Source organism: Coenobita brevimanus, chromosome 30, assembly GCF_032717465.1.
Source record: "Coenobita brevimanus isolate Jiangsu-jjx chromosome 30, ASM3271746v2, whole genome shotgun sequence".
Taxonomy (NCBI): domain Eukaryota; kingdom Metazoa; phylum Arthropoda; class Malacostraca; order Decapoda; family Coenobitidae; genus Coenobita; species Coenobita brevimanus.
Genome location: NC_136983.1, coordinates 14393044 through 14407946, shown reverse-complemented (window position 1 = coordinate 14407946; position 14903 = coordinate 14393044). Strand labels below are relative to the sequence as shown.

General features: G+C 40.8%; 1 pseudogene; it reads right to left on the bottom strand.

Moving 5' to 3' along the window:
• Nucleotides 1-4725: 4725 nt before the first annotated feature.
• Nucleotides 4726-4843, bottom strand: LOC145395380 (5S ribosomal RNA; annotated as a pseudogene).
• Nucleotides 4844-14903: the final 10060 nt, after the last annotated feature.

The following is a 14903-nucleotide window of genomic DNA, read 5'->3' as shown; positions in this document are numbered from 1 at the left end:
GAAGTTGCAATTTAGTACTGCATGGTCACTTCCCGAATGGAGGGTGGTATATTAAATTGTCAATATCTTTTTTTTTTGTTGAAAGATTCCCTGCACATATAGTGCAGGCCGAGCCATACATTAGCCCGGTCAGTGGTGTATGGGCTGATTAAATAACAATAAGTGGGGAGGACAGGACCTGGGGAATGCCCAGCACACACGTCCCGTCTCCTGACTGGCTTTGTGGTGTGTGTGTGTCAATATCGTTTTCTTGCCCAGTAAATATGAGATCTACTGTAGCATTGAGGGTACATCGAGTCCTCTTTTTCTGGTGCTTTCCCTTACATGTTGCGTTAGGAAAACCTCTTGCTCGAGATCCAGGAGCTTTTGGTCCCAACAGCTTTCTTAGCTTATTATATCTAGAGTATTCCAATTTATGTTTGTATTAAAATCTCCAGTTAGTATAATTCTTTACGATTTCTCTTCCATTTTATGCAGTAATGCTCTTAAACTATGAACTGTATTCTCCACCAGGTCCTCATATTCGTCTCTTTCCCATGTGTTTGATCTGGGTGACATGTACAAAATGTCTACAGTTACTTTCCCTTCAGATGTATTGATCTCTTCTGCAATCAGTTCTACTTGTGAGGGTATATCTAGTTCTATTTCTTTGCCTTTTAGATTTTTCTTAGTTAATATTATTATTCTTCCTCCTTTTTGTAAGTTCCTATCTCTTCTCCATATAATATATTCCTCTACGTTTAGGATGTCACTTGATATCCTTGGTGTTAATTTTGTTTCAGTTAGGCATATTATATGTGGTTCATTTTCTCTGACACAATCATTCATCTCTAATAATTTAGATACCATTCGATCCACATTTGAGTACATCAGTTTAATCATCTTGTTTATATACTTGTCATGACTTGGTTCTACTACCTTCCTCCTTTTTTTCCCTCCTGTTTATGTACCACTTTCTTACCTGCAATCCTATTACTTTGTAAAAAAAAAAATGTATTCTTCTCCTCCTCTGATCTTCCCTCATTTTTTGTTTTTGCTTCCTCCCTCTTCTCTTTCAGTAATTCCAGTTCCTCTTGTGTTAGGCATCTTTTTATCCATACATTTTTTAACTCCTCTTTTTCCAGAAGATTCTTTGCATTTTTTAGTATCTCCTCCTCAGTGTTCACACTCTGGAACGTTACCTTTAGGGGTCTTGACTTGCTTCTCTCGTATTTCCCTAACCTTTTGTGTTCCTCTATGTCTTTACTACAGATTTCCTCTGATATGCTCATTACATTTGCCATCTCCTTTTTGTCTCTTGAGATCTTGTTTTTTACTTCTTCCTCTTCTATACCAGTGATTACTATAGATTAGTTGATATCTGCTGAATCTCTGACTAACTTAGGATTGTTTTGGATTATTCTTTCACTTCCTTTTTAATGCTTTTTTCTTCCACCCTTGTTTCTAAGTCTTTCTTTACTTTCACCATTTCAGCATAAGTGGTTTCCACATCATTTTTATAGCTTTGCACAGCTTCATTCACCTGTGTTATCTTCTCCTCAATATCACTGCTGTGTGTGTGTGTGTGTGTGTGTGTGTGTGTGTGTGTGTGTGTGTGTGTGTGTGTGTGTGTGTGTGTGTGTGTGCGCGCGTGCCTGTGTGTGCGTGTGTGTGTGTGTGTGTGTGTGTGTGTGTGTGTGTGTGTGTGTGTGTCACGATGAACTATAGATATATATTCGATATGCAAATTGCCTGTTTCAACCTTCAAAGTACATTTTTCATTGTACCTGTTAAATAAGTTGGTTGATTTCCTTCATGTCTGTCGCCTGGTCACCTTGCTTTCTCTCTCTCTCTCTCTCTCTCTCTCTCTCTCTCTCTCTCTCTCTCTATCTATCTATCTCTCTCTCTCTCTCTCTCTCTCTCTCATCCAGCCATTTCCAGTGAAAAAGATACCGATAAGCCTTATATTCAGAGACATAACAAACTTATTTAGAACATACACTTCCCTCTACTCCCCTTCCCCCTTATCCCTCGAAAAGGGGAACTGTGAATTGAAGAAGGGCTAATGCAGCCTGTATTCAACTTGGTTTACATCTACTTGAATTTTCGTCAGAAAAATTTGTCTGGCACAAGATTTCAGTCAGCTGATGGCAGGAAGCGGGAGCGGGGGGAGGGGGAGAGTGGATATGTTGACTAAGGTTGATTTGGGGGGGGGTAGCGTGAATATGTGAACCAAGGTAACAGTTGGCACGACTCGAAAAAGGTTGAAGACCACTGGAACAATTAAGACTATTATTTTTTTTTTTTTTTTAATGCTAGGAAGAAGGAACCAAAAGCCACGAGCCCGCAAGCTGTTCCTTCCAAGAGAAGAACAAAATATAAGAGAGCGCCAAATTTAATATCCGATCATTTCGAGATGCCTGGACACACTGCGTTTGAAAGACTGCAGATCATAGCTAGCAGGAAATACAGACAGAAGGAGACAGTTCCAGAGTTAACCTGTTGCATAAATGAAGGACTGGGAGTGACGGTTAACTCTTACATTAGAGAGCTGGACAGAATAGGGATGAGAGTTTGCTGCTAGACGGGTGCTACACTCCCGTTGTAGAGGTGGAGGGATGCAAGCAGACAGTTCAAAATAGCAGTGACCATTGAAGTAGCGATAGAAAAGAGATAATGATGCAACAGTGCGGTGAAGAGACAGAGGTTGAAGGGAGTCAGTAAGAGGAGGAGAGTTAATGAGACGAAAAACCTTTGACTCCCCCCTATTGAGAAGAACTGTATGTTGGGAGCCTCCCCACACATGAGAGTTGTACTCTACACAGGGGTGGACAAGGCCTGCGCCTGAGCATGTGGCCAGCATGATGACGTCACATGACCGGGTGAACCACCCCTCTTCCAGATCTGTTTGATAAACATATATCCCTTCAAGTGTCCTAACCTGCATTTCAGCTTATATGGCTCACCCATTTCTGAAAAAAGTTCATATGTTCAGTACGTTCAGTCATGATCCTTAGTTCCACTTCCCCCCATGGTAAGAAGGTGGTGAAAGAATAGGTAAAACAAGGCAAATGAATGGATACTTGTGGCTCAGTAGTGAGAATGTATTTGTTAGTGTGTGTCTGATGAGATTCCAGCATCTGTTCCTCTGGTCTTTGTACAACCTTGTCATCCAGGGGTTAAGGAAACTAGTGACCGTGTCTGTACTATCGTGAGCAAATGTTCGCCGACAGTCCTCTACCAGCAGCGTGTTTCAGCCCCAACACACAGATGTCCCTCCCTACGCCAGGCTGTTGAATAGGGAGAGCAGGGAGAGGGAGGGGGGTGGGTAGCGGAAAGAGACCGCTCCACGTGAAAATGATATAACAGATGCGGAAAGTATAAACAGGTAACAGTACATTACAGATAGGGAAGACATTATCCAGTGTAATGCCCTTAGAAATATAGCCAAGACTATAATGAGAGTTATTTATTAGGAGAGAGAGGGAGAGAGAGAGAGAGAGAGAGAGAGAGAGAGAGAGTGGGGATTACTAGGTAGTTTGACAATTGGTCGTAAGATTATGGATGGAGGAAAAGTAGGAAGAGATGACACAGGAATTGTGAGAAAAGGGAAAAAGATTTAAAATCACGAATACACAGTGCATAAATCAGCTAATGGTTGTAAATATATAGATACTTGTGATCATATGTGGCCAGCAGAAACTGACTATATCAGCATCCGACTATTGGAAACGTATTTCGAGGGCTAGTTACTATATAATAGGTGCTTACATGACTTACCAGTACTGTATGGAAAAGGTTTAATTGTTGAGTAATTATGATCAGTTACACTAAATCCACTTTGATACCTGCACCTTGTTTCTTCCTCTTACTGTAATGTGGTATGTAACATAATAATATATTTGACATCTGCACCAATGGCATTTTGTAGGTTAGCATTCATTCAGTAATACTGTAACTAATCATAGGCGCTGATTACATATAGGACTAGTTAAGATCAGGATGTGAAAAATATCAATCTGTTCATATACTATTCTTTATTCTCCTGATTATTGGTGTTATAAAAACATATATGACAGCAGCAGTTTATTATAACATTATGCATTAATAACAAAAAGAAATTGCGTGTAAATTTATTCCATATCATTATATACAGGCTTAGTGAGATGCCCACCCTCACCTAGCATCGGTGACAACATTTAACCTTTTCCTCAGGGATTTTATATTGTTGGAAAAAATATCTGGGCAGCAGTGGATGTTCTTCAACACTTCTTGCACATGGTGCATAATAGCAGCAGTAGTGTGCTCCTGTCCAACATGCCAGTTCCTCAAAATAATAGCCCATATATGCCCAATGGGGTTTAAATCACATCCCTTTACAGGCCAGGCTAGGGAGTTGGTCTCAGGATGTGCTTGGGTCCACACTCTCACATACTGACTCATATGGACTGGGCTTATATCATGTACAACAGTGATTACCTGAGCAGCAGGAATGGCCATCATTCGCACAGTGGGTAGCAGAACCTCCTCTAACCCTAGAATACTGAACAATAATCTGATACATCAACACTGACGTGGGGTAAATTTTACCCCATTTTCGGAAAATGAAAAACCTAGTTAAAATTTATCCATCCATCCATCCATTGCCAGACGCCATGTATCCCAGACGGGGTGGCCAAGGGCTTAGAGTTAATTGTTTTACAGGGAGGGGCACTAATCCTCCACCAACCCCACTTGACGTAGGGATGCCAACAGCATCTGGTGTTCCCAGGCGGTCACCCATCCAAGTACTAACCAGACCCAACGTTGCTTAACTTCGCTGATCGAACGGGAAGCGGTGTACTCAACGTGTATTGGGGTAAAAATGAAATATCCCAAAGGCCAAATTTTGTCTTAGGAATTGAGAGAACACATGCCAATGTATATAGTAACGAAATATTAGCTCAATATTTACCTTGGTAAAGCCATGGATGAACATCGAAGTGTTTGATTCCCCACTGGAATGTATGGTTTTCGTTTTATTTTTCTGTTTCTGTTTTGGTTTTGAAGGCTCAAACATGCATGCATGGGTTGGCCTTGGTCACCATGGCACTATATTCGAAATTCATCTGCGCAGCCAGGGCTGTATTAAGCAGTCGCACTCGGAACAGCCCAGGCTGTATAGAGCAGTTAACAGGTTAATGATGGGTCGAGCTAAGGTTCAGGAACAGGTACAAAGGAACAAACAAAGAACACCATGACAGTGAAATGGACCAAGTAATAACAGTAATGAGGGGAAGGGGTAGCTGACTCGAAAGACCAGCTAGAGAAGATTTATAAATGGGTCTTTAAACCTCAGAACACTAAGTAAAGTAGTTTACAAATTTTCCTTATTTTTTCACTGTTGTACAGTTAAGCAAAACAGTAAGACACATCTGGGGATCAATGGCTGTGAAAATGAATGAGTTCTGCAGATGCACATGAATCTATTAACATACTGCCTAAAAAATATACCATCCCATATGCAACAAGTTATGTGATTTCGAGATGTAATAATTACCAAGGACAATATCTGCACTTACAGGGCTCCCTATATATCACAATGCTTCATCCAGGTTTCAGAATATGTGTGGTAAGATGGCCAATACTTTTTTAGTTGGCTGTACTTAAATATGTAGGGTACCAACATGAGAAGAGTGCTGATGTCCTTCGTTTGGTTGATTAGGTGTTTACTGCATAATTTCCTTTGACTTTCATGTTGTCGTCTTCTCCTCTGTTGACTTCAGCCTGCAACTCCAAGCCCGCCATCTACATCTGAAGTTTAGCCTGCATTTTGACGGCTGAAGGGCTTTTGGGGTATGTGCTATGCGTTCCAAGGAGGTGTGTGTTGACTTGTATGTGTGGAAGCTCCTGGTAGTAACAATTTTGGAGACACTGGTGAGGTTTCTGCACACCATAATTATTTGGCATAGAAAATATGGCTTTTGTATTTGACTCTATGTGTGAAACAAATAACCCGAAAGCAATTCTTAACATTAAGGTGGGTAACTAAATAAGTGTAATAATACTAAAATTCACTACATGACTTTGATGAAATCCCTGAGGCATGGAGATGACTGCAGCTGAGGGCTTGGCTGTGGGCACACAAGCACCCAGGTCATGGGAGCCTCTGCTGACAGAGCCACAGCCTTCAGGCAGCATTAGGAACTGTGTGGGGATTGCAAATAGTTTTTGTCCAAATCACTGTCACATACCAGTTCATTTTCAGGCTCACAGGGATCATCTGGGTCACTGCCACTAGAAACCGCAGAAGACAAAGCACTGGAGTTCATTATTTGAGCGAGCACATCCTCTTCATAATATTTCTTAGCCATTGTTTACTAATTTACCTGTAAATGTAATTAATCACTACCTGACAAAGAAAAAAACTTACCAAACAGCACAGACTATGTTGAATATCACTTTTATATGTCTTTAGTCACTCAGAGTCACTCTGAGATGTCTTATGCAACACCTGAGCGAGAAACATGTAAAAAAAAAACACGTATCACGGCGTCATTTACCCGTGTGCCGATTCTCATCGTAATACCCGATGCACACTAACTTGGGGTGAAGTTTACCCTAAATGTACTTTTGAGCAAACACAATGCAAGGGAGCCACACGTCACTACCTCCTTTCACGAGCGTCTGGTGCGGTATGAAGCTACTGAGAGACCCAGCTCCATCCGGCCACTATCTCACACTGATCGCATGATCACCCCCTAGCGTGGGTTACCCCAACCCCAGGTCAGTGTTCTTGGGCTAGAGTACAGATATACCCCTCACAAGTGAGTCCTATTCTCGCGTTATTACCCTTGGTTGTCCACTACGAGGTCTTGTCCTTGATTAATGACCCATCCTGTTGCCACCATGTGAACCACTTGTAAACGATGGACCTGTGTAGACCAGCTTCAGGTGAAATTTTCTTTGCAGTCAAACCAGCCTTCTACATTTCAATAATCCGTCCACGGTCGGCTATTACAGTGAGAAAATTCTGATGGTGCTCAGCCGTGTTATCTGATAAGGGGACAATATCAGTATTTAGCTGAACATAAACAATATGGATGCAGTTTTACTATGACCTAATGTAATTATTACACTAATGTATTACAGACATTGCACACAACATGTTGGGGTATGAAATTACGTAACACAAATCATCGCAGATTATTAAAAGACACTGTTATCATATTAGATAATTACCAAACTAATGATAACAAACCGGCCACAACCATATCGGATACCGTGATGATAGTAGACTGGAGAGCAAGACTTCACCGTCTAACACATGACCTCGGCTTTAATGAGACTTGTGGAGCGGTGAACTACCTGGTTCAGTAGTACGTTCCTCACTTGTGATTGTGAGTATGTGTAGTTTGTTACTTCATTCAAGAAGTGCCGCCGTTTATTCGGGCGAAACCTCTCTTTATATAAAAACTAACCCACGAAATATGTTTCTAGAAGTCGGATGCTGATTATTTATATTTGGTTAACGTAAAGAGTATAGTCAGTTTCTGCTGGCCACATATGCTCACAAGTATCCATATATTTACAACCATTAACTGAATTGTTCATTATGTATGCGTGATTTTATTTTTTTTTCGTTTTCTCCCATTTACTGTGTCTTCACTTCCTACCTTCCCTCTTAGCACCAGTTGTCAAACTACCTAGTAAGACTCTCTCTCTCTCTCTCTCTCTCTCTCTCTCCCCTAATGACTAACTCTTATTATTGTCTTGGTCGTATTTCTCACGCCATAACGCTAGTTCAGATTTGTGATGGGCCAGAAGAGATGCAGAGAGTGTTGGACTGTTTGGTGAGTGAAGGTCGCAAGGTGGGTTTGGTTATTAATTGTGGAAAAACTGAAATAATCACTATGAATATGGAAAATGCGCAAGAATGTGTAATTGGAGGTATGGTTGTAAAGCAAGTTGATAGGTTTAAATATTTAGGTACTTATTTAGCCAAGGATGGTTCTTTGAACTTTGAATTCGAGGAAAGGTTAAAGAAGGCTAATCAGGCAATGGGAATGCTTAAAAATATTTGGAATAATAACAATTTTTCTGTGCATACAAAAATCAAACTTTATAAGGTAATGGTTAGGAGTATCTTAATTTATGGACACGAGTCTTGGTACAGCACAGTGACTATGGAAAATAAATTTTTGGTGTTTGAAAATAAAGCACTTAGAAGAATATTAGGAGTTAAGTGGTGGGAAAGGATACCAAATAGTAGAATTAGAGAAATAACGGGAGTGCAGCCGATCGATGAATGTTAGATTCTCACGATGGAAGTGGCTAGGACTTGTGTATAGGAGACAGGGAATAGTACGAGGTACACCAGGGTGGGTGGCACTTGGTAGGAGAGGTAGAGGAAGGCCAAAAGAGACGTGGGTGAGGACAATGAGACAGGAAGCTGGAGATGAGTGTTAGGGAGATCTTGAGGAGTTAGCATAAGATAGGATGTGGTGGTGTGAGTTCATCGAGGCCCTATGCATTCCCGAGGGTGCCACAGGAAATTATTGATTGATTGGTTGATTGATAACGCTGGTTATTGTCTTCCCTGTCTGTAAGGTTCTGTTAGCTGATTTTCAATACTTTCCCCATCTATTACATCACTTTCACATGGAGCCGTCCCTTTCTACTACCCCCCTCCCCTAATCCCTCTTCCTTCCCACTCAGTTCCCCAGCCTGGAGTTGAGAGACGTTTGTGTGTTGAGGTCTGAAACATTGCTGGTAGAAGACTGTTGGAGAACTTTTGCTCACGATAGTACATCTCACCTCTCCTCTAATAAGAAATTCTAAGGGAAACTTTACATAGCAACCGAGAGCGTTAAAGGAAACAATTTACCACAAACTATGGTATAATTAATTTTTTGTTTCATAGTCTCCTGCTGCGGAGTGCGAGTGCACCTGTAAGCCGAGCTTGTTTAATTATCCAAACGAGTTAATTCAACTACAGTAAGTAATGACCTCCAGCAAAAATTAACTATAAAGGCCAACATGTTTCTCCTTTTGATTCTGAATGTCTCTACCTTCAATGCTCAAAAAAATATTCCATTTATCATCCTTATATCCGATTCTAGCTACCGCTACATAATGTTCAACCATAATTCTACTACAGTATATTCGCCACCTTATTTCATTACTTCCATCCATCATCGATACACAGATATTTTCAGGCGTTTCATTTCTAACCATTTGTGTTTTTGCTCTGTGGCTGGATGATTTTGATCAAGCTTTTACTCTCTCCGGCGGTTTATTATTTACCCTCCTATTTCTTCAACTTCAACTACATTTTTTTTTTTGTCAACCTTTCATCACCTTTCTCATTCATCATACTTTCTTACTTTATTCAGTATTATTATAAATACCATGATTTTCGCTATTCCACTTTTATTTTCTTTATCACCGATTTTTTCCCAATTAGACCGTCGATACAAATTTATTTTTTATGAAAGCTTTCGCTCATTCTTTTTACATATGCATACCTTCCGACCACACGTCTTGACATCCATCCAAGTGTTTTCCCTAACATTAACGAACGTCAGCAAACTTAATCTTCACGTACTGGACACATTCTCTTCACCCTTTCATTACGAGGAAGTCTTTTTCATTTTAACATTGACCTCCAAACGATTTTATTCAGATCTTACTATTAATAATACTGACACTGTTCGCTGTTCCCCAAACACTTACCGTTTCTCCATATGGATTACAGTAATATAGCTAATTAATTCTTCTTTTTCTTTTTTCTTACTTTCTTTTTATTTTTATTTTTCATTTACTTTTTTTTATTTATTTATTTTTTCATTTATTTACTTCTCCTCCCATATATCTTACCGTTACGGCGATTATCGTACTCATCTCGTGATGTATGTAACCGGAGTCAAGGGTCTGAGCCCACACGGTGTCGAGCATTTACGGTGGTTGCTGTCAGTACGTCCTTGGTTACGTTTGCATATGCCTGCACTCTTTAAGTTCACCTATGCCATATAGGCTACATACATACCATATATACTTCCACGCTCACATGTCTCACACTGTCTACAGACACTCTCTTCACCAACCATAATCAGCCACCCTGGGGAAAAGTTAGTACTACTTAATTACTCGTCCTCCTTGGAGAAGGTCCGTTCCTGCAGTGCATCTAATATGGACTTACAGAGAGACTCACTCAAGAACATAACATTCTTCCTGTCTATCTACACTTCCTCCCAAATCTCACAGCCTCTGAAATTTATGTACACTTCTGAAACATGTACAGGAACACTTCTTCCCAGTATCAGACTGCCATGTATGTACTCTACTACCTAAATTTTATAATCATACCCCATACTTACACATACCCCCAAACCTCAGTCTCTTCCAATTAATCACGTTTCTCTCCAAATATCACGGTTCTATTCACGTGCACTTCTCCCGAAACATTTATGCTTTGCTTTAACATTATAGACCATTTGCTATAGCTATACACTTTTCGTAAACTTCGTAGTGTGACTGCCATTTCCTCACTCGCCTCTCACACAGTCACCACCGCACTCTCTTTCTCTTGGGGCCCTTGACACATAAAAGGACACTTCTCACGTGCAAATGTTTGTGGCCGCCATGACTTTAATGTTGGGGTGTTGTGCTGGCGCCTACATTAATGGCATTTCTCCAACCACAAGAAAGTAAAAGAATACATTAATTTTCATAACAATAAGTATAATAATAGTAGTAGAAGTTTTTTTTTTTTTAATGTGTGGAAGAAGGAACCAAAGGCCATGAGCCCGCAGTAACAGTTCCCTCCAAGAGAAAAACAAAATACAATAGAGAGCCAAATTCAAGATCCGATCATTTTGAGATGCCTGGACACACTGCGTTTGAAAGACTGGAGATCATAGGCAGCAGGAAATACAGACAGAGGGAGACAGTTCCAGAGTTGACCTATTGCATAAATGAAAGACTGGGAGAAACGGTTAACTCTTGCATTAGAGAGCTGGACAGAAAAGGGATCAGAGTTTGCTGCCAGACGGGTGCTACGCGCCCGTCGTAGAGGTGGAGGAATGCAAGCAGACACTTCAGAGGAGCAGTGACCATTAAAGTAGCGATAGAAAAGAGATAAAGATGCAACAGTGCGGCGGAGAGACAGAGGTTGAAGGGAGTCAGTAAGAGGAGGAGAGTTAATGAGACAAAAAGCCTTTGACTCCACCCTATTGAGAAGAGCTGTATGTGGGGAGCCTCCCCACACATGAGAGTTGTACTCCACACAGGGGCGGATAAAACCCCTGTATAGAGTCAACAATTGTGCAGGGGTAAAGGAAGAGAGGAGTCGGCTTAGCACACCCAATCTCTTGGAAGCAGATTTTACAAGAGATGTAATATGATCTTTCCAAGATAAGTCCCGAGTAAATGAAACCCCAAGCATGTTCAAGGATGATGCAGGATTAAGCTGAATATTATTAAACATTAGCGGGTATACCTGTGGAAGATTTTGTCAGGTTGATAGGTGTAAGAACTGAGTCTTAGATGCATTAAAAACAACCATATTATTTTTACCCCAGTCAGAGATACGAGCCAAGTCAGATATTAGGTGTGCCATAGTCTCATCCCTTGCTTTTTGAAGTAACTGCTGAGATGGGCGTTGCAGGAACCGAATGGAAAGGTGACGGGTGGAGTCATCAGCGTATAAGTGGATAGGGTTAGATGTACAGCTTAGAAGATCATTGATGAATAAAAGGAAGAGAGTTGGTGATAGGAAAGAGCCCTGAGGAACACCACTGTTGATAGATCTAGGAGAAGAACGATGGCCTTCTACAACAGCGGCTATAGAACGACCAGAAAGGAAGCTAGCGATGAAGGCACAGATAGAAGGATAGAAACCGTAGGAGGGCAGTTTGGAAATTAGATATTTATGACTGACTCGATCGAAAGCCTTTGAGATGTCAAGTGCAATGGCAAAGCTTTTGCCAAATTCCCGAAAGGAGGATGACTAGGAGTCTGAAAGGTAGGTGAGAAGATCGCCAGTGGAGCGTTCCTGACGGAACCCGTACTGACGATCGGAAAGAAGGTTGTGATAGGAAAGATGCCTTAAAATTTTTCTATTGAGAATTGACTCGAAAACTTTTGAAATACAGGACGTTAATGCAATTGGACGATAGTTGGAGGGTTGGGAGTGGTCACCCTTCTTTGGGACTGGCTGAATGAGAGCAAACTTCCAGCAAGAAGGAAAGGTACAAGTTGACAGACAAAGGCAAAAGAGTTTGCCAAGGCAGGGTGTAAGCACAGAAGCACAGTTCTTGAGTACAACAGGAGGGACCCCATCAGGCCCATATGCCTTGTTAGTACTGAGGCCAGTGATGGCAGAAAATACATCAGCTGAAGACATTTTAATGTCAGTCATGAGGAAGTCAGAGGGGGGAAGTGATGGAGGAACAGCATCGGAATCGTCTAAGGTGGAATTGGAGGAGAAAGACTGTGCGAAGAGATCTGCTTTATCAGTAGAAGAAATAGCTACAGAACCATCAGAGTAGAAAAAAGGAGGGAAGGATGATGAGGTAAAGTTGTTAGAAAGGTTTTTGGCAAGGTGCCAGAAGGAGCGGGAAGAATTCGAGTTGGAGAGTTGAGAGCATTTAGTACGGATGAAATGATTTTTAGCAGAGCGAAGAACAGACTTAGCACGATTCCGGGCAGAAACGTAAAGATGTAGTAGTAGTAGTAAAGTAGTAGTATTAGTAGTAGTAGTAGTAGTTGTTCTTGTTGTTGTTGTTGTAGCAGAAGTAGTAGCAGTAGTAGTATAGTACTAGTAGTAATAGTAGTAGTGGTAGTAGCAGTAGTAGTATAGTACTGGTAGTAACAGTAGTAGCAGTAGTAGCAGTAGTAGTAGTAGTAGCAGTAGTAGTAGTAGTAGTAGAAGTTGTTGTTGTTGTTGTAAGATGGAACATCGTTTTCATCTGTGCCTGGACCTACGTCTTGTGATTCCCTTAAGTATCAGAAGAATGTGGCTCAGGGTGGGTGACTATATCCTAAGCGATTACTACAGCTGGTTATGTAGAAACAAGTTAATCTCTTTATTATCTAAATGTGCATATGATAACACTGACAAGGAAACATCACAAGAAAGCTATTAATGACATCCTCATGAAAAGAGTTTTACCAACGTGGGATAGATTCGTCGGACATATTGGTACTACCACCCTCTGTAGTGTCACACTGTTTCTTCCAATGTATATAGTAGCTATATGCATGAAGGCAACGTCTATATAGGCAATCATATGTATAACGTATGTGCTTAAGAAAAAAAAAACATGAATATGGAACAAGACTGCTAGGCGCCTAAGGACAAAAGAGAGTAGAAGGATCAATTCTGGTTCCAATATTTCCCTCTAACACAACTTCCTCACTGGTGGTAATGCTTTCCTTTAGAGGCCACTTTCTGCAACAAGATTTTTTTTTTTCTTTGTAGAGCGCTGCAGTGTGCAGTTGCCCCAGGGTATTCTTTTCCTCCCTGTGATGGCTTTAGCGTACTTGTGGTAGTAACAGTGCTGTAGAAATTACATAAATAAATACACATACGCCTCTGAACGGTTCACTCCCTTGTGTATTCATTCATGCACTTACTCTAGCTTTGTGATATTGCAACACATATGGACACTTCGAGTATTTTTTCTTAAGGCATTTCTTTCCAATAGGTTTGTGTATTTTGTATGAGGTTAGTGGTTAGTTCTTTACGCTTTTTTTTATATTAACCCGCGGCGTCCCGTTGACGTGAATTAACATCCACATGTTTTGTCACTGCCAATCCCGTCGATGTACATAAACGCGATTCAATTGCAAGGTCACTAATTTGCACAATTTTCAATTTTCGCAAGTGATTTTTGGTACGTTTACACGGGACACCTTCCTCTACAAGATGCCAGGCAGGGACAATGCCTTACTCAGCATGACCTCCACCCCTGCATGCCATTGTCTCAGCAATTCACCTGTTATCAGCGACCTGGCCAGTAAAGCCATGTCATGCCACGGCACGAAATTCAGGGCCAGAGTGATTCCCCAATCGATGACAATGTGGAGGACAAACTTTACATAGCATTAGAGGAAGAAACAGTCAGAAATGATGATTAGGTAATGTGGCAAAAAAAGGTCAGGTATGGTGATGAGTTAGTGAGTGAAACAGAGCTTATAATGCCTACATTACTGTTTGAAAACCAATATACTCTCGTACAACATAAAAATTCGTACCAAGTAAATAAATAAATACCGTTTATGAGTGGTGTGAAATAGTTACCCTCCCATAAAACTCGTTTTCTTTGGTGCCAGCCTGTTAGAAAACCCAGTAAGGTAAGGAGGTACTGGTACCTGGATCGAGTATTTTAAACCTCAGGTGAGCTATTTCTCTATGAAAATTCAATGTTTCTCACCAAAAGCAGAGGTTTGAGCCAAAAAATAAATAAAATCCAAAAATGGTCACGACTGGGGGGAGTCAGTGGTGGAAAAGTGGTCAGGATGGGGTGGGTTAAAACAATAGGCTTACACATTCATGAAAAGGTACTATAGATTATTTCCAAACTTGTCATCCATTGCTGTAAAACGTACATACGGAGAAGTTCCGGATATTTTTTGTTGGCCGAGTACACCAAATAGAGAAGGGAACGTTTCAGGCAACTATGCTCGTACACCTAACAAAAATGTACTGAACTTCCAGTGTTGGCATAATTGAAAATGAGCAGATTCCTTAGACATGGTTAGAGATATTTATATTATTCAGAGGCTACAATGTCCCACTTTATGTACGTCGTGAAACGCCTGGTATAACCGAGTGGTGCACGGTTAGAGTAACACCAAGCCTGAACCGGACTACGGTACCTCACTTTGCAACAAACTCTTAATAATCTCTGGGAATGGACACAACAAAATGATGAAATGAT